This window comes from Pinus tabuliformis, chromosome 3_2, assembly GCF_031772625.1.
Source record: "Pinus tabuliformis cultivar Carrire ecotype Pingquan chromosome 3_2, CPIR1, whole genome shotgun sequence".
Classification (NCBI taxonomy): domain Eukaryota; kingdom Viridiplantae; phylum Streptophyta; class Pinopsida; order Pinales; family Pinaceae; genus Pinus; species Pinus tabuliformis.
Genome location: NC_142302.1, coordinates 308,971,177 through 308,997,510, shown reverse-complemented (window position 1 = coordinate 308,997,510; position 26,334 = coordinate 308,971,177). Strand labels below are relative to the sequence as shown.

Here is a 26,334-nt window from a genome sequence, read left to right as displayed (position 1 = left end):
ATTTGGTGGCAGTAAAATCGAAATCAAACTCTTGCAGGATAACATTCCATTTAGAGTATTTTCCCCCAAGCAATTGACGAGTCAAAATATAAGTCTTGGGGTTGCAGCCAGAAATCATCGTGGTCTTCCGTCGAAGAATGTAATGACGAAATCGTTGAACAACATGTACTGCTGCCAAGGCAAGTTTCTCGACATGAGCATATCGAGTTTCAATGTCAATGAGATTTTGACTTAAATAACAAACCATGTATTCATTTATATCGTAATCATCCTAGACCAATACCATAGTAATGGTACTGTCGGTTGCGGCCAAGTAGAGGAAATAATCGTGGAGATAGTCGGGGGGATGCAACAAAGGAGCACTGATGAGCGTGTTCTTTAGGGCATCAAAGGATTTTTGGGAAATTTCATCCCAAATGAATGGGATCCTCTTTTTGAGCAAGCGGGTAAATCCCTTGGTGAGTTCAGCATAGTTAGGGACAAAGCGACAAAGAAAATTAGCCTTTCCTTGCAAACTTTGCAATTGATGTAGTGACGTAGGAGGGGGTAAATTTACAATAGCCTCAACTTTTAAAGGATCTATTCGGATACCTTCTTGGGACACAAAAAAAACCAAAAGCTGACCAGATTCTACGTAGAAGACATACTTATGCAGATTAAGACGAATATTATAGTGTTGATAACGTAAAAATATGGCTCAAAGGTGGTCCGAATGGTCACGACGCTTAGCAGAATGAGCTGGTAAGTCGTCTAGATAAGGTTGAACAATGTGTCTAATATCATGAAAAGCATATGACATTGCTCTCTGAAAGGTAGCACCAACATTTTTCAAACCGAATGGGATATTTTTGTAGGCAAAAGTCCCCCATGGACAGATGAAGGTCATCTTGTGTTGATCAGTAGGTAATATATTGATCTGGTTGTAACCAGAAAACCATCCATAAAAGAGAAAATCTCACTCCCATCACACTCATCGATGATTTTATCAATAAACGGAGTGGGATAGTTATCTTTTGGGCATGCGCAATTGATGTCACGGTAATCAACACAAACTCAGATCATGCCCTATTTTTTAGTAACATGTACAATGTTAGAAACCCAATCTGTCAATGGGATAAGGTAGATAAAACCATCTTTTAGAAGTTTTTCAACTTCTGCCTTAATAGCAGTAGCCTTCCTAGGATGCATGGGACGGAGCCATTGGCGAAATGGCTTCACATCAGAATATGTGGCTATTTCATGCACCACAATAGCTGGACCAAGCGAAGACATCGTGAAATTATTTGAAAATATTGGTGTAAACCCTAATCTTATCAGGAGAATGGGAAACCCCAATGTGAATGTTCTCAACAATTCCAGGTTTAATGGAAATGTCGAGTGGCATGGTTGTAGTAATATTTCCCATATTACCTTCAGACAAGACTTCGTGCACCAAAACAGGTGTTTGAAGTGGATGCGTTGGGTTATGAGAAACGAAAGCTTCAAGACATGAAGGAATCTCACTTAGGCTTGGAAGAAATGAGGAACGATGATGAATATCATTCCAAGGAGTTTTGTTAAGAGACATAACCTCAACAATACTCTCGTCGGTGGAGAATATCTCATTCAAAGGATCCAGGGAATCCCAAGAACCAAGCCAAGGAGATTGTGAATAGGTATCCAGGTTCATACTAAGAACAGCATGACTTTCTGAAGTAGTCATTGAAGCTTAGACAATTTCATGATAAGCTTGTCCCAAAGAGCTTAGCGACATAGCATCACCAGACGAATCAATCTGCTATGGAGAAGGAATAATCCAAGGAACTGTAGAAATAAAGATCATATTGATTGAGGTGACATGCGGAGGTGGGAGAGAGAAAGTTCCCATTAAAGCAGAACCTTTGAAAACACCTACCCCCATGCTCTCATACAGAATTTTAGTATTTCCCACATATGGGACATTGTCGTTCGAGGCACTAGAAGAGAAAAAGGACAATTGATCGACAGTGAAAAATTTTCCTTCATGAGGAAAACGGAGCACCCAGAACAAAGAGGAAACCATACAAAACATGGCATGGGTCCAACTTTTCCCAAGTAGAAGGTTGTAATTCAAATTCACATCTACAACTTCCACTTCTAGCTTGATAACCTTCCGTTCCAAAGTGATGGGAAAACTTGTGAGAATACCATAAGGACGGGAGCCTCTACCATCAAAGGCCTCCAAGGCGTTCGGGGACTGGTTAAGGGGTGGAGAGCTAATAGCTTTCCAACATGAAACAGACATGATACAGGTGGAAGCGCCTTCATCAATGACATTCTGATGAATCATCTTTCCTTTTATAATAACTTGAATCAAAAAGGCAATCTGATGAGGAAGACGAGGAACATGGTTTTCGAGATCGAAGGTACTCAAACTAGAATCAGCAGGATCAATGCCTCCTTTAGCAGACAATAATGACTTCGCTGTGTTGGACATGTTTGGAGAACTTCAAAGCAGACATCACCGAAGGTGCTTGAGCCATATCTTCGACAATACTGTAATGTTGAGCAGCTCTAGCATTCGGATTATAGGATGATTTCTGAAGCACACCTTTGGGAGGTGGTCAGAGAACGGATTCATTATTAGGTCTCTCAATATGAAGAGGACCAAAACTGGGTGGAGTAGAAGTAGAAGGTATATCAGTGGCTTCTTTCTCCATCGTCTTCTTTTTAGGGGTTTGATAATCTTTCGATTGAGTAGCGATAGAGATAGGAAATGAATCCATCATCGTGTAAACTTGAGAACTAGATGAGGCAGAGGATTTTGGTTGGTCTACCAACTGAGTTTGCTGAGATGGAAATGGCTCTTTCAAAATCGTTGGAGTCCCTTTCAATAAACGCCTAACTTCAACACATCAGGGACAATCCTTGGTATAATGATCTTGTATGTTTTAACCCCGTACATAAATTATCTGCATACGAATTCTAAAACACAGAAAATAAACAATGCGAGAGCATAACACATAAAACACATATATATAGAGATTTTCTCCTGGATCCCAAAACCAGGACAACAAGATTGATTTTTCATTATGTTCCTCTCAATGTTACAATACATATTTATATACATGCCGAAGCATCCAATACCATGGACTGAAAACCATCACACCCAAAACCATGCACAAAACCATAGGTAGGTTCACCCCACCTAATATAGGGTCCAAAAAAAATTTCCCCGCGGCGCTGCCCCAGACCCTGTAGAGGGGGGCTACTTGGCCCCCTCAAACCCCCTGTGACTCCCCCGCTGCGTAATCGGCGCAACGAAGGGGGGGCTCTACCCCCCCTCTAACCCCCCCCTTAACTAGGGTAGCCAGTCATGGAAAGAATATAACACAACCCAACATTCTCCCACTTGTTGTTTTCTTTCCACAGGGGGTCACAGGAGAGCTTAGTCATTTATCTAGCGCTGCAATGCCCATTGTTTCTCTACACCAAGAGAACTTCTCAGAGCTCACATATTTTTTCAATGCATCTGTAGTATTCTTCAAAGTGTCCACCTATACCAGCAACACCTTTTTGTCTTCTATCATATCCCTCACAAAGTGATACTAAACATCAATGTGCTTTGTCTTTGAATGGTAAGCAGGGTTCTTTGCCAAGAAAATTACACTTTGGCTTTCACAGTCTATCTTATAGCTCCCTATACTAACCCCATACGTGAACATAATCTCTGCAACCCACTTGCTTCCTTGCTTGCATGAGTGGCTGCCATGTATTCTGCCTCTCTAATTGATAGTTCCACTACAGATTGTTTCTTACTCATCCAACTGACTACACCTCCAAATAGGTTAAAAACATACCCACTTGCAGATATTCTTTGATCCAGATCTCCAGCCCAGTCTGCATCAACAAAGCCACAAATATACAACACTCTTTTCAATCCTGGTCTTCCTTGGTAGCAGAAATCATAATCACTAGTGCCACGCTAATACCTAAAAACCGACTTCACTGCTGTCCAGTGCTCCTTCCCTAGTTTTGACATAAACCTGCTCAATACTCCCACTGCATGTGCAATGTCTGGTCTAGTACAGACCATTGCATACATCAGGCTACTGACTGCACTTGCATATGGAACACAGGACATGTCCTCTTCCTCTTCTTGTGTCTTGGGACACTGTTCAGCAGATAACTTTACACCTACATGAATAGGAACCTTCACCAGTTTACTATCCTGCATATTAAACCTCTGCAATATTGTCTCAATATACTTCCTCTGATTTAACCAGAGCTTCCTCTTTTCCCAGTCTCTTTAAATTTCCATGCCCAAAATATAGTTTGCAGCACCAAGATCTTTCATTTCGAATTTGGAGGACAATTGGGTCTTCAAATCCTGGATAATTTCTTTGTCATTTCCTACCAGCAACATGTCATCCACATACAAGAACAGATAAATAACACGGTCACCAGTTAATTTAAAATACACACAGTGATCTGCTTTGCTTTTGGTGAAGCCACGTCCCCATATAAATGTATCAAATTTTTGATACCACATCCTTGGTGACTATTTTAGCCCATACAGAGACTTCTTTAACTTGCATACCAGTTCTTTCTTACCCTTCACCACAAAGCCTTCAAGTTGCTTCATGTGGATCTCCTCTTCCAGATTCCCGTGGAGAAATGTTGTTTTCACATCCATCTGCTCTACCTCAAAATCAAAAGCAACAGCAACAGATAAAAGTAATATAATAGAAGCTACCTTCGCAACAGGAGAAAAAATATCGCCAAAATCAATTCCCGACACCTGGGAATAACCTTTTGCTACCAAATGAGCTTTGTATTTCTCCACCTTTCCTTCTGCATTTGTCTTCTTCTTGAACACCCATTTTCTTCCAATGGGTTTCCTTCCATCCGGCAACTCCACCAAGTCCCAAGCCTCATTTTTGTGCAAAGATGCCATTTCATCAACCATGGCCTCTTTCCAGAGTTTTCCATCCTCTGAATATACTGCTTCCTTCACATTTCTGGGATCATCTTCAGTAATAGATAAAGAAAAATTTGAACAGAAAAAAGATGGACTATACCTTTCTGGCTACCATCTTTCTCGAACTGATCTTCTCAAAACCGGAGTTTGTGGCTCTTCATCTTCTAATTCCTCTTTTGCTGTAGAGTCTGATTCTTCCTCCTTTAGCTCAAACTCTATTTTCTCAGGTTCCTTTGATGGGACTTCATGTTTAATAACATTTTTCACCTCTATAAACACCACATCTCGGATGTACACAACCTTCCTTGTTACTGGGTTCCAAAGCTTATAACCCTTTAAACCATCCTTATACCCAATAAAGATGTACTTTTCAGATTTACTATCCAACTTTTTTCTTTTCTCCTTTGGAACATGTACATATGCATCACATCCAAATACCCTCAGATGTGAAAGAGAGGATTTCTTACCATTCCATACCTCTTATGGAGTCTTATCCTCCAACGTTGATGAAGGTGATCTATTGACTAGGTAACATGATGTCTCTACTACCACTGCCCAAAATTCTTGTCCTAACCCAGCACCACTGAGCATGCTTCTTGCCCTTTCCATCAATGTCTTGTTCATTCTTTCTGCAACTCCATTTTTCTCAGGTGTGTATGGAGTAGTCTTATGTCGTGATATACCACACTTCTTATAGAATTATTCAAATTCCTTATTGCAAAACTCTCCACTGTTATCAGTCCTCGGCACCTTTATTTTCTTCTTTGTCTGGTTTTCCACCAGAGCCTTAAATTCTTTAAACCTGTCAAAGACTTCAGATTTCTTCTTGAGGAAATATATCCATGTATTCTTTGAGAATTCATTTATAAATGATACATAGTACACAAACTTACCTAGTGATGGAACCTTCACAGGTCCAAACACATCACTGTGCACAAGCTCTAATATCTGTTTCGCCCTCTTACCACCAGAGGGGAAACTCACCCAATTCTGCTTCCCATATACACAATTTTCACAGAAATAAAAATCCAGAGAGCTATTAGTCATACCTTCTACCATACCTTTACCATGAAGTATTTGAAGGCCCTTCTCTCCAATATGTCCAAGCCTTTAATGCCATAGCATGGTCTTTTCTCCAGAGACCATTAGATTTTCTGCTCCACTTTTAGGAACCACAAAACTGTTGCACCCATCAACAACAGTGCTACCTTGCAGCTTGTACAGAGTTCCAATATGAACTCCCCGCATCAATACCAGTGCTCCCCAAACCATCTTGCAGGTATCTTTCTCGAACATTGTTTTTACACCTGTATCATCCAACTTGCTTACAGAAATCAAATTTCTAACCAATGCAGGAAAATGCAGAACACTCGAAATTTTTCTACCCCTTCCACCTTGCAACTTTAACTTTACTTTTCTGCGACCAATGTTTCTAGGCTTCCTATCATCCCCTAAGAAGACATCACCACCGTCATATTTCTCATACTCGCAAAACCACTATCTATGGGGAGTGAAGTGAAAGGATGCACCTGAGTCAATCAACCATGCCTCATGATCTACATGTGTACTTGAAGAAGCCAAGTACACATCCCCACCTTCATCTGAGGTGGTTTTCACCTCTACAGAAGGAGCATCATCAAAACCCTCTCATTTGTCAGGAGATTTAGATTTATAGTCCCTTTTTCAGTGCCCTTCCTTTTTGCAGTTCCAGCACACCACCTTTACAGTTTTTCTTGGAGATTTAGATCTCCCTCTAGATTTATATCTCCCACCCGATGACTTATTTTTTATTTTTTTTGGGACCGTCCTCGTACAGACAAGGAATCACCATTCTGGCTCTCCATATGTCTCATCTCCTCCATCAACAAGGATGAGACTATTTCATCAAACTGCAAGGTAGTTGCATTGCTACCTATTACAATAACCAAACTATCCCAGGAATTTGGTAGAGAACACAACAAATTGATGCACTTATCTTCATCTGAAATTTTAATATCAACAGATAATGACTGACTTACCACAATATTAAATGCGTTCAGATTCTCTGTCACCGAGTCTCCATCTTTCATCCTCAGGGTATACAGCTTTTTTCGTAGGAACAGTTTATTCACCAAATATTTATATTGGTACAAAGTCCCTAACTTGTCCCACAAATCTTTTTCCATAGCTTCCCCTGATACATTCAGCAATACTGAATTTGAGACACACAATCGTATTGTGCTCTTTTCCTTCCAATCCAACTTCTTCCATTCTTCATCAGACACTCTCGTTGGTTTAGTACCCGTATCTACCACAATCCACTGATCTTTATCCACCAACAGATCCTCCATCTTGAGTTTCCACAACTCAAAACTCTGACCATTAAATTTCTCAATCTCTATCTTTCCACTGCTTGCCATCTTCTTTCACCACCAAAATCAATCCTGCAGATCTCCCACTGAACGGGGTTTACCCCAGGCCCGAGCAAAACCCTTCAGCAACAATGGCATCCCCTTAAAGCCAAAAGAACTCTGATACCAAATGTAGGTTTTAACCCCATAGATAAATTATCTGCATATGAATTCTAAAACACAGAAAATAAACAATGCGAGAGCATAACACATAAATACATATATATAGAGATTTTCCCCTGGATCCCAAAACCGGGACTACCAGATTGATTTTTCATTATGTTCCTTTCAATGTTACAATACATATTTATATACATGTCGAAGCATCCAATACCATTGACTAAAAACCTTCGCGCCCAAAACCATGGGCGAAAACCATGCATAACACCATAGGTAGGTTCGCCCCACCTAATATAGGGTCCAAAAAAACTTTCCCCAGGGCACTGCCCCGGACCCTGTAGAGGGGGGCTACCCACCCCCCTCAAATCCCCTTTGATCCCCCCCTACGTAATCGACGCAACGAAGGGGGGGCTCCGCCCCCCTCTAACCCCACAGTTAACTAGAGTAGCTATTCATGGAAAGAATATAACACAAACCAACATATCTTCCTCACAAATGAGTCAAGGATATTTCAGCTTTCGTTTGGAGGCATCATCAGCAGATGGCTTGGGAGGATCCTATTTTGAGGTATCAGATTTTGATTTTCCTTTACCCTTCTTCTTACCTTTTAAGGTTTTATCTGTCATGGTAGACTGGACGGCTTTAACCTCGGAGGTTTTACCAGGATTCAATGGATTTTTCGAAGGATGATCAGAACCAGTATCTGACATAGATTTTTGTTTTGAAGAAGTTTTGGTGGAAGTTTGAGACACTGAGCCAATTATACAATCAACAGGTGGTACATCAGGTGACTTTGAAGATGCTGGATCCGAAGATGGTCTTGGAGCATCAGGCATCATTTCATATAGCGTGCTAGACTAGGAATAAACTAAGTCCAAATATTGGTCATGGGTAATAGCTTGGTCCTCAGTAACACATCCACCCATCGCTATATCTTTAGCAATTTTGTTTACGAATGATTTGGCGAACCATTTAGTTAACAACTTATCAGGAATTTCAAATTTGATGAGGCGACGCCGATGTCTCCATTCATGGATTTGATCGGACTATGGGTCATGGTATCTTGCTTCAGAGAGGTAACCAAATGAGTACTAGTTTCGTACCAAACTGACAACTAAAAGTGTGTGAGGAAGTCCATAGCCAAAGAATTAAAGTCTGCATAGGTACCTTGAGGTAACTCGGCATACCACTTTGCGGCAGTACCTATCAAGGTTCGTTGAAAGAGGCGGAGATGAATAGAATCGTCAACATAAGAATTGGAAGAACACAATAAATGATATGTCATCACATGGACTTAAGGGTCTGTTACACTTTGTCACCATGACTATTTGCAGTTAGTATGGCTCCATCAATAACCATACTGTCCTCCTTGGCAAGTATTATACCTCTGCTCCTCATGTCAAACTCCAAAAAAGAGAGAAAGCCTTTATAAAGTCAATATAACTCTGGTTACGCAGTTTCTCTTACTCTTACCTGCGTGCACGCACCTCAAGTACATAATACCTGCGTACTTGTACGCTCTGTCTGTAAAGGGGTGGGTGCGTACCCCTGTAAAAGTCAAAAGGCGCAAGTTTTATTCCAAAAAACTTACTTGTGGTCGATTCTAGAGCATTCTAGAAGATGGTTTGACGTGGATTGAGCGCCTCCAGATGGTTCATGCATCCCAATGAAAGAGGAACTTATCCCATGAAGAGGGGAGCTACCCCTTTGAAAGAGGGGCTTATCCCATTGATGGTGGACCTGTTTAACTTCCTCCAAAGAATTATAAATACAGACACTGGGCCAGAGGGAGGAGAGGTTGAAAGCTGAACATTCCTAAGGGTAGATGCTACTGAAATTAGGACTCCCTTATAGAGCTTGAGAGGAGAGATTCCAATCCTTTCTTAGCTTCATTTGGAAGTGGGTGAGCTGATCAAAGTAGAGGAGAACTCTTGCTGGACCCTGGGAGGGACCTGCACAACACCAAGGCACTGGTTGTAAGGTTTCTTTTGTTTCCAATTAATACAATTAAGTTCATTTTTTCTCAACAAGTTGTTATATATAATTTGTTTCATAAACTCCTTGGTCTTTATGATGAATATGTTTTATTATATGAGTTATTCAGGTGCTATGTAATCGTTTGCTTGTTAGTGAATGCAGGCTTCAAGGAGAAGGAGCTCATCTGGATCGAAGAGGCTTGGCTGCTACAAACAGCGTTGGACTAAAGGTATGCCTTAAACACCTGGTTGCTTTTATTTTAAATGCATATTTAGGGAAAGATAGTGCTTGATTGTCTTGTTTGTCACTAGAAAGCCTTAGCTTCTAGGGAGGTCGGTTTTGTCCGCAAAATTGACTCTTTCCGCATGACAAAATGGCCTAGATGTGGAAGTGGTTGATGCCCCTCTAGACTACAACCTTCTCTTGGGTCGAAGTTGGTCTTATGCTATGACAGCGGTCGTTTCATTGGTCTTCCGAGTAATAAAGTTTCCACATAATGGAAAGATCGTAACAATAGACCAGCTGGCTTACTTTTCATCCGACCTAGCCTCTTCAGAGAGTATTCAGCATGTCGGTAAAACGACTATCCCATACAAGGATGTTGGAGTAGGATTAGTTAAAGATGCCGGTTTACTGGGAACTTTTCATTTTCCTCCAATCAACGCATTGTCTTCATTTGCATCCATTCATATGATTACATCAGACACCATTATTTATGACGATCCTTGGATCGTTCCTTCTGAATCTGAGATAGACTCATTTGGTGATGCTATGCCTTTGAGTCCATATGAAATTGCTTATGAAGCCATGCAGTCTTTTACTGACCCGCATTCGACTGAAAAAGACTTAATGAATGTGGTCTGTGAGGAATCACTTTTCACATCAACCTCGGAGTTAATAGCGTTTCCCGAAGTTGTTTCATCTGACGAGCAACTTCGTGAAGTCCTATGTGTAGATGATTTACCATGGGAAGATCTCCATCACAGATCTTCGTTTTTACCTGAGGATGATCGTTTTGAAAATGATTTCTCATCAATATTTACAGCTGAATATGTCAAGGAAGCTCAGAATCCAATGAAACATCCTGATTCAGAGTTGAATTTGGGAAATATCTCTCGAACTATTCCCATTGACATTTCGGTTAAGCCTGGAATTGTTGAGAACATTCATATAGGTGCCTCGTGTACAGATGATGAAATTCAAACATACAAGGCCCTATTTCAAGAATTTCGTGACGTGTTTGCCTGGTCCTATGAGGAAATGCCAGGAATTGATCCCGTGATTGTTGTTCATGAGATCAAAACTTACCCAGATGCTAAACCCGTCCGGCAACGTTTGTGTCAGATTCACCCACGAAAAGCGGCTGCAGTCAAAGCAGAAGTTGAAAAACTGTTGAAAGCAGGTTTCATTTATCCGATCCCGTTAACGGATTGGGTATCGAATATTGTTCCGGTTAACAAAAAACAGGGAACAATAAGAATATGCATCGATTATAGGGACATTAATCGAGCTTGTCCAAAGGACAACTACCCAACACCCTATATCGATCAAATCATTGATGATTGTGCCGGCAGCGAAATATTTTCCTTTATGGATGGTTTTTCCGGTTACAATCAAATCAATATTCTACCTGCCGATCAACCAAAAACGGCTTTCATTTGTCCATGGGGGACATTTTCTTATTGCAAATTACCTTTTGGGCTTAAGAATGCCAGAGCAACTTTTCAAAGGGCGATGTCTTATGCATTTCATGACATCAAACACATTGTGAAACCGTATCTCGATGATTTGCCTGCTCATTCGTTACATCGAGCTGATCACCTTGTCCATTTACGAGCAATCTTTATGAGGTGTAGGAATTATCGTATTCGGTTGAACCCACACAAATGTGTCTTCTGTATAGAAACGGGTCGATTGCTGGGGTTTGTAGTTTCAAAAGACGGCATTCGCGTTGATCCCTCGAAGGTAGAAGCTATCATCAAATTGCCTCCTCCTTCGAGTCTTCGCCAACTCCAAAGTTTGCAGGGGAAAGCAAACTTTTTACGACAATTCATTCCTAACTACGTCGAGGTTACAAAGGGTTTTACACAGTTGTTGAAACAGAACGCTCAATTCTCTTGGGATGAGATAGCTCAGAAATCTTTTGATGCACTCAAACACGCGTTGACCCATGCACCGTTGTTGCATCCTCCCAACTACAACCAGGATTACTTTTTGTACCTCGCCACCGCTCATTCCACCATTGGGATGGTCTTAGTTCAGGAAGATGAATTCGGAATGGAACATGTGATATATTACCTTAGTCGGACGCTAAATCCAACTGAGCTAAAATACTCACATGTGGAGAAATTGGCATTGGCAGCCGTTCAAGTTGTCCAACGTTTTCGTCACTACATTTTACTTCGTAAAACTACAGTCATTTCGGATTGCAACCCTATGATTTACATTTTGACCAAACAATTGCTAGGGGGCAAGTACTCTAAATGGATTGTTATCCTGCAGGAGTTCGACTTGGAGTTTGAGAAATCTAAGTCTAAGAAATCTTTAGTTTTCGCGGAGTTAATGTGTGACTTCCCGCGTGCTGACACGGAAACTGTGGCAGAGGAGCCCATTGCGGACGAATCTTTGTTTCTAATCAGCACTTTAGATCCGTGGTATGGGGATATCATTGTCTATCTCCAGACCCAATCCTTTTGGCCCGAAATTTCAAAGTCGGAACGTCAGAAAATTCAATTCCAGTCCCAACAATACAAAATTATTGGAGATACTCTTTATCGCCGTGGGGCGAACTTGGTTTTTTGACGTTGCTTAACACATGGGGAGGCTGAAAGGGTTTTGAATGACTGTCACTCTGGAGCGTGTGGTGGTCATATGTCTGGGTATGCCACAGCCCAAAAGATATTGCGCGTTGGCTACTTCTGGCCGTCCTTGTTTAAAGATTGTATTACTGCGGTCCGAAAATGCCACAACTGTCAAGTGTTTGATCGAAAGATGCATTCTCCACCTGCTCCTCTCCACCCTATAATTGCCGTTGGTCCTTTTTCCAAATGGGGTATCGATTTTATTACATGTAACCCTCACTCGGCCGGGGGGCATGCATATATCATCCTTGCGGTAGATTATTTTACTAAGTGGGCCGAGGCGATGCCTACATTCGAGGAAGACAGCAAGACAGCTGCAATTTTCATGTTCAATCATATAATTGCTAGGTTTGGTGTCCCACAAGCGATAATCACTGACCATGGGCGCCATTTTCGAAACGTTATGATGACAGAACTTACAGGCCAGCTTGGTTTGCGTCACGATAGTTCAACTCCTTATTATCCACAAGTGAATGGTTTGGTTGAGTCCATCAACAAAGTTTTAGTTATCATGATCCGACAAATCATTAGTATTCATCGGTCGAATTGGCACAACATGTTATTTTCAGCGCTTTGGGTGTACCGAACCTCAGTTAAAACATCAACAGGGTTCACTCCTTTCCAACTAGTTTATGGTTTGGAAGTTGTGCTACCCATTGAATGCGAAATCTCGTCAATGCAAATGGCCATCGAGTTACTTCCAGCTACTTCCAAAGAGGAAAAGTGTTTATTATACTTAGCTCAATTACATGAGAATCAACGTGATGCTGCATTGGCGATCGAGACTCATGCAAAACGTATGAAAGCTCAGTATGATCGAAATGTGACCCCTCGAAATTTTTCGGAAGGAGACCTAGTGTTATTATATGATCAAGCTAATGATAAATTAGGTGCTGGAAAATTCGTTCCTATGTGGCATGGGCCCTATATTGTCAAGCGAAAGCTAGCAAAAGGGGCCTATGAGCTGGTAGACTTTGACGGGGACTCTTTGGGTAAACCCAGAAATGGACTTTACCTAAAGAGGTATTATGCTTGAAAGATGGGTATGGAGAATTTTCAGTTAGGATAGTTTTTCTTTCTAGCTGGTGTGTTTGTTAGTTTAGACAGTGTGCTTAGCTTAGAGAGTGTGTTTTTCGTCATTATTCTGGCTTATCTTGGTTTTACTCTTGATATTGCAGATGTCGATGCCTCTCCAAACATACATTGGTTTCGCTGATGGTGCTTGTCGTAGTACACGAAATATCTCTTCCGCAACTTGGGTTATCTATTTGCCCTCCGACGAGTTAGTTTCTATGCATGGGGTAAGCCTCGGTCAAACAACATTGCCGAATACAGTGCAGTGATTGAGTTATTGTCTGAATCTATTTCATTTGGGATTCGGAGTTTGATAGTGAGGTTAGATTCTGAACTCGTTGTATTACAGCTTAATAGAGTATATGCCATTAGAAATCCAGTGTTATTAAGGTTATTTTTGAGAGTGCGTCTCTTGGAACGTGAGTTTGATTATATCGAATATCAGCATATTCCAAGGTCTTTAAATACATTAGCAGATGCAATTGCTTCTCGAATGTTAAATAGACATTTTCAATAATCATACATGTAAATTTAAAATCATTCCATAATATGATTTACAAGATAAGCCGGTAATAATGATATATATATATATATAGGAGTGTGTCAAAAAATACATCGTCTTCGATCATAGGTTGAAAAAAACCTTATGATCGGCAAAAATGATAAGTACAAAAAACCAAAATGTCACATGTGTCTACAAAACGACCATCCAATCACTGGTGATGATCTCTATATGACACCACTGCACGGGCCACCCTACACAAGAACCTCCTAAAAGGTCCTGGGACCCCAACTACATAGCGTTGAAGCCGGATTGGAATGTCATCTATGGTAGTCTCCAATATATCTGCTGTAAGACGCTCCAGGTCACTTTCCAACTCAGCCAAAGTCTCTGTGGCCTCGTCCTGTGGGGCCAGTGCCGCTGCAACTAGTAGTCTCCTCTCGTAAGGCCGGAGATTGGCTGGACGACGTGGGCCTACATCTGCATTTTGAAAATTATTACTATCAGTTTTGAGACAATATAAAACAAACAAACAAAAAAAATAGATAGTTTAAAAAACTTGTGGAAAATGAAGTTACCTGTATCATCCCATTGTTCTCCCGGTGGAAGAACCATGTCCGGATCCCCACGAAAATCAACTCCGGCATAAGGAAAATCCTGTATAGAAAATACCTGGTCTTCTAACCAGCGAAAGTACTCCGGAGTAAATCGGACAACTTCCGTCCCCTCATCAGGATGACGGGCCATAACCGCAACCCATCGCATCAATTTGGGCTCTCGAGGAAGCCCAACCTCAACAGTGAGATGCTGTGGGATCAGCATCGGAACCCTCTCTAAGCCAAAACTCACAACTAAAGCCCCATAACCAAAGGTCTTTAGCTGTCTGTTCTTGGCTCTAGTCAGTTGGCCTTTTACATTGGCCAACACAGCATCACACCAGTTGAAAATGGTACCTCGATAGCAATCAATCGCCATCCGCATCTGGGATCCAGTGGCAATGTGTAAAGCGGCAACCCCGTGAATTCTGGTAACTGTAAAGGCAATCACCATAAGTTCATGAAGGGATATAGTTTTGATCTCTATCCCGTTCTCCTGAGACTGAATGTTACACCACTCTTGTCGGAGACTAGCGATGGACTAGCCACTTGGCCTAGTCCCGAAAAGAGTCAAGTGTTCGCCTCTCTTGGGCAAACCAATGAGAAAATAGATATCTGTGGGCTCCATCTCGAGCTGGTGCCCTCCAATATAAAAACACTGGTCCTGAACGTTCCATCTTTCTACCAGCCACTCTAGAAAGCTCACTTGGGCCCTCATGCCAGGTATGGCCCAGTATTTATAAAGGTCGCATGCCTTCAAAGCATCAATTGACGGTTGATAATTAATGGCGGACAAATCAACATCTTCGTGCTCTCTCTCGCGCCAATCAAGCATGGTGAACAATCTACAAGCCATGAAACATCCATTAGATTCCATGAAATCAAAAAAAATTGGTCCATTTTGGAGAATTTAGGGTTTAAAAACTTGTTGCGCGGAGTACGCACCCCGCCTTTAGGAACAGAGTGTGGGTACACAGGGTCTCTGAAGGCAAGGTGCGTACCCCCGACATTTTTCCAACTGAGAAAATGTCGGGGTACGCGGGTCCCTAGTGTGGTGCCTGCGTACGCCGAGAGGCGGTCTTTGAAACCCCAAAACCTCCGAAAAATGAAATCTGGGGCCTTAAAAAGAATTCTAAATGGATGAAATTGAAGAGGAGGATGTTGTAGATTACCTGGAAGAGACGGTGTTCGATTTCGACGGTCGGATTCTCCGCAATGTCCACAGGAAGTTTCTTGCCAAAAGCCCTTTTTTCTCTCCTCAACAGTAAAATAGTAAAAATGAATTGGTAAAAGCCCTTTTTATAGGTTTTTTGGGTAAATAAACGGTAAATTTGTTTATTTTTCACCATGAAAAGGTATTTTTCAAAGTATTTTTATCTATCTTCAACAAGTATGAGTAATGTGTTGGTTTTTGTGCAAGATAAAGGATTTTCAGGGAAAATTGTCATTTTTTACAAACAAAAACATCAGAGTCATCTTTAAGCCCTTTTCTGACTCCTAAAACATGAAAATATTGCCGAGTGTTTCTTTTACACTCATTAAAACGGAATTAAAAGACGGTCCTCTTACAGCCCTTTTCTGACCGTAAAAACATGAAAAGATTGTCGGATTTTTGTCGTTTCAAATTCGATATTGGAAATAAAACGACGTGTCCTTGATCGCTTTTTACTTTTCAGGTCAGAGACACTAATCATGAAAGTACTCCTTGGTCGTAAAGATCAAGCGGTTCTCTCAAGTATTATTTTATACTTTTTTGGGCTTGGGAGACACAAATTTACGAAAAAGGTCAACCCTGGAGTCTTCTTAAGCTTTTTTTCAGACTCTCTAAAAATGAAAAACGCCGAGTTTCTCCTATACTGGACTCGTTAAAATTTCACAGTAAAGGACCTGTTCGATTACAAACAGGAACGGACCACTCCTTCTTAGGGTTCGAATCTAAACTAAGTTGGACTCATCCGAAGGATGAGCTTATAATCAAGCAAATGTTATCCTCCTCAAGCTTGTAAAAAATAAAGAGGTACTTGCCAGAAATGGTGGGGGAAAAGAGAGAAAAATGAGCCTATTTGTTACACTCTATCTCGAAAAAAACCTTATCACCACTCTTGAACACGACACTTTTCATTCACCTGGGTTGGGGAATCCTTTGCCTAACAGTTGATCAAACCACATTGAAAGTCTTCAGCCGGTTTCTGGGTATTAACTTTGGGTCAATTGTCACCAAGCCATCTGTTGTGTCGTTATGTGTTCAAGAGGTCACTGCAAATAAACCATTCATCTGCAAAATACCTGTCATCCATCTTGACCATCCCTGAGTCAGTCCTTACAGCTACATTTCTTCAACTTGATTTATGATTTCGTGTTGTGGGCTTGCCTGAAACGGATCGCTTTCTATCGACATCAACACATTATCTAGAAAGATGATCTAGGAATCGTCAGTACCTTGAAATCTGCATGCCTCAATGGCAGGTTTCTCGCCTTTGACGACAGTTTACATCATTGACTTTCGATCGAAGGATTCCATGACATGTTCGACATCAACACATTCATTCGCATCTCATGGATTGTACTGGGTACTTTGAGAACCATTGACATCACTGGTGGTCTCTCTCACACTTGTTAACAGTTTACATCATTGACTGGTAATCAAGTGGTTTCTACCATGTTCGACATCAACTCATTTATTCGCATGGATAGAATCGTACTATTTCGGGAAGTAGAAATGAAGACCCTGGATCTAGTTTCTGCCATCCAGGATGCGAGGAGTGTTGTATTCATTATATAGTAGACTAATTATAAACAGATGGCTACGTCCATACTGTGTCTACAAGTGTCTATGATTATGATGTATTGCAAAATCATTCCTATATCAGAGCAGTAGTTAGTTTGTTAGTTAAGTTTTTTGATCTGAGTATGGGAATGCCTACCTCAGCGATGATATGATCTCATATATGTATTTTGTGTTGAATATTTGTAGGTTCCGACTGGGCTCTCCACAAGATAATCCTTGAAATGATAAAGTGCTTCACCCTTCCTAGATGATATGAAACCCTAATCTACTACAGACTTCGCACTTTAGGGGGAAATCTGTTACACTAAAATTTGTCACCATGACTATTTGCAGTCAGTATGGCTCCATCAATAACCATATTGTCCTCCTTGGCAAGTCTTATACCTCTGCTCCTCATGTCAAACTCCAACAAAGAGAGAAAGCCTTTATAAAGTCAATATAACTATGGTTACGCAGTTTCTCTTACTCTTACCTGCGTGCACGCACCTCAAGTACATAATACCTGCATACTTGTACACTCTGTCTGTAAAGGGGTGGGTGCGTACCCCTGTAAAAGTCAAAAGGCGCAAGTTTTACTCCAAAAAACTTACTTGTGGTCGATTCTAGAGCATTCTAGAAGATGGTTTGACGTGGATTGAGCGCCTCCAGATGGTTCATGCATCCCAATGAAAGAGGAACTCATCCCATGAAGAGGGGAGCTACCCCTTTGAAAGAGGGGCTTATCCCATTGATGGGTGGACTTGTTTAACTTCCTCCAAAGCATTATAAATATAGGCATTGGGCCAGAGGGAGGAGAGGTTGAAAGCTGAACATTCCTAAGGGTAGATGCTGCTGAAATTAGGACTCCCTTATAGAGCTTGAGAGGAAAGATTCCAATCCTTTCTTAGCTTCATTTGGAAGTGGGTGAGCTGATCAAAGTAGAGGAGAACTCTTGCTGGACCCTGGGAGGGACCTGTACAACACCAAGGCACTGGTTGTAAGGTTTCTTTTGTTTCCAATTAATACAATTAAGTTCATTTTTTCTCAACAAGTTGTTATATATAATTTGTTTCATAAACTCCTTGGTCTTTATGATGAATATGTTTTATTATATGAGTTATTCAGGTGCTATGTAATCATTTGCTTGTTAGTGAATGCAGGCTTCAAGGAGAAGGAGCTCATCTGGATCGAAGAGGCTTGGCTGCTACAAACAGCGTTGGACTAAAGGTATGCCTTAAACACCTGGTTGCTTTTATTTTAAATGCATATTTAGGGAAAGATAGTGCTTGATTGTCTTGTTTGTCACTAGAAAGCCTTAGCTTCTAGGGAGGTCGGTTTTGTTCACAAAATTGACTCTTTCCGCATGACAGGGTCCTCTTTAGGTTTTCCTTCGAACTTGGGGCAATCACTCAAAATTTTAGTAGGAACTGGAGGCCAGTAAGGCGAATGAAGAATAAGATCATTAGTAAGCCTTGAGACATCGGGCAGTTCCAACGTAGCTAAAAACGGCAATTGCGGATTAAAAGGCATATAAGGCCTTTGAGGAGGCCCAGCCTGTGGGTTCCAACCTGGTTGGTAGGGATTCTGCCACCAAAGCGAAGGATTTTGACGATAGGGGGTTTTATTTTTCCCCCACTGCGGGGTACCTTGACCATAAGGTGGATTATGTCTAGGCTATGGTTGATATTGACCTACCATAGGCTGTTGATAACCATAAGGAGGATAAAAATTATGTGCGACATATGGATTGTAAGGTTGTTGCACCTGCTGACCTTGGATATGAGGTGATTGGCCCTACTGCTGCAGGGGTTGACCTTGTGTCTATAAGGTTTGACCTTGTTGATATATCAGTTGCTCTTGCTACTGCAAGGGTTGATCTTGCTACTGCAAGTGTTGACCTTGCTACAGCAGGGGTTTACCTTTTTGCTACAAGGGTTGGCCTTGCTAATACAAGGGTTAGTTGGGTTGTTGAACAAATTGTGTTTGTTGTTGCAAAGGCTTTTGATATTGCTGCAAAGGTTACCCCTGTGGCTGCAAAAGTTTTCGTTGCTACTATAATGGTTGTTGGACAGTTCCTTGAGGGATTCCCTGTGGGTATTGGTAAGTTTCAAATGGTATTTGACCATATGCACCGGGAATAACAAATTGACTAGGTTGCACATGACTTCTTGTGGAATATAGGGTGGATTTTGCAGTGCTTGTGAACTATATGTAACATAAAACTATTGGAGTGGTTTCTGGGCTGTGTAAGGCTATTGATACTGAATATTACCTGCCTCGGATGAATCAACAGGATAATGAATACCACCAGGATAAGGTTGACTGACTCCAACCATGTGAGGTTGTGATCCACTCACATACGTTCCACCTGACACAAGAGTAATGTTTGGATTTTCCCCCAAGGATGTGAATAAGGCGGTGGTACATTTTTTCCACTTGATGAAGGGACTGAGGAAATTATAGATGCATGAACTGAAACAGTCGGTTGTACCAGAATGGAAGGTTGAAATGACGATAAAGGTTGTGATGGAATCTTCGGTTGAATCGGAACTAAAGTGACGGAAGTTTGTACCAGTATTTGAGAGGTCACGTTGGGAATAAATGGACCAAAATTAGGCATAGAATTTGATGACGAAATAGGATTTTGGTACAAAGAGGAAGCATTGGGAGTTCCCGAAAATAATTGAGACAAGGTTGTATAACCATGTCAAATCATAGGCCCATTGTTTTCAGGAAGTGTTTGAGACGGAACTCTACCCATATAAGGAAAGCCTTCAAGAGGAAAGTCATATTCAAGCTCTTCATCAACATGAGGAGTGTGAGTAGCGGAGACTTCTGGAGGACCTTGAGGAGAGGTTGGAATCTGACCTTATGAATCCATGGGTGGAAATAGCTGGTGAGGAGGAATCTGAGATGTATGAGGAGATGACTCCAAAGGAACACCAGTTCGATCGTATGGACTATAAAGATGTTGAGGAGATATCACAAAAGAATCAAATAACGAATTCGGAGGGTATAAGACAAATCTTTGTGGACTCTCAATGGTTTCTAGATTATACTCCTCAGGTGACAGAGAATTTGGAGGTGGTGGATGAGAAGCGAGGGGTTGGATGCTTGGGACAATCCCAAGTTAAAATCCTTGAGCTTCAAGTGACTGTGAAAGTTTCGAATGAACTCCTTGCGATGACCCTTCAGTATCATACAACGAAGGGGAACTGTGGGGTGAACTCAATGGTTTAACCACGATGACTTTCTCCTAAGAGCAAAAGAAGAAGAGAGGATTCATTGAGGGCTGATTAAAATTAAAATTTACAAGGAATTACTCAATATGGGGCCAAGAAGCAATTGCATGGGTTTGACGTGTTATCATTGGCAATTAATTCTATGACATGAAACAAAAAATAAATCAAAAAAGGGTAATACTAGACAATAGGGTTTACCAAGTAACTGTGAACCGTTATATACACCTTAGCTGAAACTAAGGACTTGACGTACAATGGCTGATCTCCCCAAATGTTGTGTTCGATGCATCACATTTACAAGGTGATTGACACGGTTAGCTATGGCTAAAGGATAGAAACCTAATGGGGTCTCCCAATATATACTCCTCAGTACGGGGAGCACAAGTCCGTGTTAGCATTGTCTAATGCAAAACCGTTTGATGAGAGCGTCCCTATAAACTTATCATACTAAAGTGCCTCCTATAAACCCGAAAGTACTGGAGAAACTTCTATATACTTCCATACCAGGACGGGATTTCACCCCTGAGATACACTGTAGGTAGTTAACGACAGTTGCTATGTTTAAAGACGTCAGAACACATCTCTAGCCTAGACCTCCAGACATTTGTGTTAGATGACAAATGCTCCTTATGTTAATTGAGGTAAATTTTAAGTTTATCTTGGATTAAGTTTCAATTCGATGGCTCAACATTGTCACTTGTATTCCTATAATGCAACTAAATGATAAAAATGAAATCTTTTCATTCGATGAAGGCTAAACTAACGAAGGAAGAGAGACAACCAAATAATGCATCAAACAAGCAAAATGCATCAAAACACAATTCTTTCCAATGCAAAATGTAAAAAACAAAATCTAATCTTTCATTTCACTAACAAATGCAATGCCAAGATGCAATCCTATAAGAAATGAAAATCACTTTCCTTTCACTAAGATGCACTAATGATTTTCTTTCACTTTGATTCAATCAATGCAAACTAATGCAATGAGCAAAGGAAAAATGCAATCTAACTCAATGAAAATGAAAATTTCTTTCACTTTATGGTTTCGAATGCAAAAAATGTCTCAAAAATACTTAAATGACGAAATCTTTCACTTTTTCTTTTCGAAACATAAGAATGAAAACAAGTACTCTCTTTCAGTCCAACCAAAGCAAACAATTTGTAATCTATGCTTGACAATGGAACTAAAGCAATCTTCAAAGCATCAATATGACTCGACACTAATGAAAACAACTTCACATCAATGAACCAAAAGCAACTTGAAAAATATGTCTTGATTGCAGGAAGAGTCCTGAATGGAAGCAATTAATCTCAAGAAAGCAGACCAAATAATGAGTGGAGGGTGACCTAGAAGCCCTAGAAACCCTAGAAAGCAATGAAGCCTTAAACACACATTAACAAAGTCAAGAGACAATTGTAGTCATACAAGCATAATCAACCAAGACAAATACATGATAGACACACTGGAAAATCGTTGGCAGAGGTCAAAAACACTAAAAACAAGAAGAAACCCTAATTTTTCTTCTATCCTCTGGGATTAGTGCACCTGTTATTGGAAAAAGGGCGATGCAAGGGTAATCAGCGTGATTGTAATTAAAAAAAATATATGACAGCGCGACTGTTGAATAAGAACACGCGATGGGTGAGAAAAATAGGGAAAAATAAAAAATCTTCAAGACCATAACAAATTGAATGTCCTCAAGCAATAACCAGTGAATGAAAATAGCTATAGTGAAGCAAACAAGCCAAGAAACTGATGGTTGGTCAAACTCATTAGAGAATCTAATTGAAGGAATGGATGGAAAGGGTTATAGCTTCCCCAACGGAGTCGCCATTTTTTTGTCTAGGAAAATCCTCTCTGCGGACAGAGACGATCCCTCTAGCCCAATGAGTGGGACTAGCAACCTACATGACAATCTTCAAGACACTTTCCTAAATTACAATCGAAATGAGAGAGGAGGAAGATTGCCTACCTTGTTCTGATCCTATAACGTCCTTATTTGTTGAATACCTTGAATCACTTGCACCTCGGGCTCAGTCCTACTGCTCATGGCATTTGAATTCCTACACAAGGGATCAAAGACACAACAAAGCATACGAATACAAATAGCATAATCGAAAGTAATCCACTTAACAGATCAAGGAACATTAAGATAAATGATGCATTAACACACACATTTATGGAAAGTGAACCAGCAGTTGTATATATTAATAGAATAAAGGAGGAAGCATATGGGAGGAATAAGCCAAGGGGACTAATAAATGGGTTTACTCCCACAGGGGGAGCCGTGCATACCCGTTCACCAAGCCTTGATGTCAATAAGCTCTCCTTGAGTGAATGTCCAAGTCCAAGCTCAATCTCTCCAAGCACTCCTTCTCCAAGCCAAATGAGTAGCATGTAAGCACTATATCAGCATAAGGGTGCAAATATCTAAATACCAACCATTTGGGAATGGGAAAATATGAATATATAGGCAAGGAAAGGGAGTTAGGATCTCTCCAAAGATAGGATAAGGCCCTCATCTCAAGGAGGTAGCTCATAGGGATAAGACCAAAGGGCCAAGTTGAGAGAACTTGACCTCATCCACATCGAATAACCTCCATCTCGTCGTTCTGTAAGCCTCTAGAACATGAAGCTTCTTTTCTTTTTTGGGAAAAAATGCCTTTTAGGGATCATCACGAGTATCCAAGCCAAAAGCGCACTAGCAGCGTGAGGCTAGTGAAGTGCAGCTAGCGACTAGCATGGGTTGCCAATGTCAGGGGAGTGATGATCCTAAAATTAGGGTTTTAGAGCTCTTTTCTTCAAGGGAAGCTCAAGGCATTTTTCCATCAGTGTTTTATGGAGGATCTGAGCTACATATCAGGATGAGTACACTGCATGATTGCGAGGTTTTGGGAACTTTGGGGTATGTCACAGGGAATTGCAGGAGGTGTGACAAAATACTGTGTAACAGATCCCCTAACAAACACAAGCCAAATGTCTATGTTACCTAGTACGTTGTTATTGAGTTTTCTGTGTGATTGAATAGGGTTTAACCTGGAAGGTTGGATTTGGGTATCATGTCAAAATTGGTCAGGATGATTGGGTTTGTTGTGGGGAAAATTACATACTTCCACAGGAGTTGGTGGATTTACTGCATGAAAGGGGGCTTATAACTCCTAATCAGGTGCCAGATCCAAATAAAACATTCTTTTGGGCACAAGGTTGGATGGATATAGCTCAACTAAAATTTGCCAGCTATTGGATGGGGCCATGGAAAAAACTACACTACATCACCTAATGCATCCCATTTTCGATTGAGCAATAGGGAAGATCTTTTATTTTGGATCCATTCTTCCCAAAGGGAATATACTCCCAAGTCTAGTTATATTTTTATCATGGAAGACAAGGAACCTAGAGAGTTAGCTTGGTGGTGGAAGAAGTTATGGAGGCTAAGTTGTCTAGTGAATTCATGACACTTTGAATGGCGTATTCTTGAAAATATGCTCCCTACAAGTGAATTAAAAAAAAAAAAGATTCTTCTTAGGGATGAGCTGGTGTCCTCTCTGTAAATTGGCAGAAGAAATAGTGACCCATCTCTTTTTAGAATGTCCTTTCACCAGTGTTGTGTGGAGCACCATTCGTATTTCTATATATATGAATTTAATATGGCAGGTTTTATCATGTTTGGATTCTTGGCTCTCCTTATTGGAAAATGATTCTCCTAAGAAGCTTATAAATCTTTTACCCATTATCAACTAGGGGATTTGGTTAGCCCCAAATCACGTTATTTTTTAGAATAAGGCTACATCCCATGATAGAGTGGCAACAAACTCATCAATACTATATGATATGATTCAGGATTTTTGTGATTCATATAGGTCAAGGCATACTTATCTTGAAGTGATGAATAGAACTCATCCTTAGGCATACTTTGACAATGCTTCTCGAGCTAATGGCCAATGTGGGGAAGGTATTTCTCTATATTTACATGAAAACCATATTCCAAACTTCAAATAGTCTTGGGTCGGAGCTCAAACAATTTTGCTAAACTATACAGTCTAAATCTTTTGTTATTGTTTGTTATTGAAAAGAAAGTAGAGAACTCTAGATTTTTTGTGATTCCATAATTTTTATTAATTGGTTTAATGAAGCTTCTAGATCTCATGTGCACACATTCATTCCCATGTTGGAGGAAGTTGTATATTTTAAAGGCATTTTTGACCAAATCTCTTGTTCTCATATTTATAGGGAAAGGAACTCTATGGAAGATGACCTTTCCAAAGTAGGGGCGCAACAAGCCCATAGTACTTGGAAGATCATAGAATAGAATGGGGATGCACAATTTGATTTTTACCATAGGTCTTTCATAAAACGCCTGGGGATGGACCAGTTGTAGGCTTAAAATTTATGTCTTATTACAAACTTTATGGCATGTCTATATTTTTTATCCTCCTTCTGTTAAAGGAGGGTATATATTGATGTGTTTTATGGAGATATTTATGTGTATTGACTATACTCAGATGTAGAACTAAGAAGGATTTCAGACCTGACCTTTTTGGGGCTGTTTATGATGGATGGTTGTTTTTGTATTGATGGTCTATTTTTGAATGCACTACACCACATTGCAAAGTGTAATTTTCACCTTATTTTATAAAAAAATTCTGATATTTTCTTGGGGAAAAACAACATGACAATGCCCAACGTTTATAATAAATGAATTATTGTACATACATGATTAGGGTTTGTTCCTTGGTCTTTTACAAACATGCCATAGTTTCCATTAGACTTGTATATCTCATTATGTTTGATAAATAGTTTGCATAGTTTGGAAATTTATTGAATAGGAAAATAAGTTAGGCCATCAACCTGGGCGATGTATATTTAGAACTAAGAATATTTCTGCATACAAAAGGATAGACATAAAATATTTGCACCATCAATAGATCAACCAACATGATAAAATGATTTTTTCTATCATTGGAATGTGTATATTTAAGAAACTAGTTGGAGTGAGTGGACATTAGTGGTAGAAAGGGTTAGGTAGTCATGAGTTTTTCTAGTTTCCAATTTGAGATTAAATTTTAATATCACTAATATTTGGGGCCTATTGTTGGTATTTTTTATAGTCTCTTGTTTAACTGGAAAATGTTAAGTGTGTGGCTCCTGCCAAAATAGTGAACTCTATGACAATATTAACTTTCAATGGAAATAAGTTTAGCCAAGGATCAACAGATGAAATTGAGAAATGTGCAATAAGCCAGTGTGAATATGAATATGGTGACTAGATCATATCCTTAATCATGCTTTTCATAACCCATGTGGGGAAAAATATTTTTTAAATCACTCTAACTTGTTCCCCATATGTAAGCACAACGTTATGGACTAGAAAGTCGAGGATATTGAATTTGGTCCCTGAATTTCTGCAACTTAAAATGCCAAAGAAAATAAACATTGTATAGTTCCTTTTTGGTTTAGAAATTAGTGGCTCTAATTTGAAAATAGTATTGTAGTGTTGCCATATTTCTTCATTGAAAACAACTTTATAGCCACAACTCTAAAAACAGTTGTCCAATTTAATGAGAAATGTTGTTGTAAAGTGTAGAACTCCCATTTTATTTATTAAGAATCAACTGATCAAAAATGAAATGGCATGTTGGCAGCCTAACTACATTGAAAGTTGGTCATTCTAGTTAGGAACATAATTACAAGATTTCACTGGGAAAGAAACTCCCCAAGAAAAATAGTGAAGAGTTTGATTCAACTTGGGAAAAGTACAAAAAACACATCAGTTCTTTTGAGATGGCTCTTTAGTGGGATTTCTAACTAAGTCCATTGAATTTTTTTTTATTTAATGAACCAAACCAATTGACCTGCTCAATGATT

The 26,334-nt window shown here is 40.1% G+C and overlaps 1 pseudogene; it reads left to right on the top strand.

The window, feature by feature from the left end:
• Positions 1 to 25,837, top strand: part of LOC149180787 (uncharacterized) — a 66,502-nt pseudogene extending 40,665 nt beyond the window's left edge.
• Positions 25,838 to 26,334: the final 497 nt, after the last annotated feature.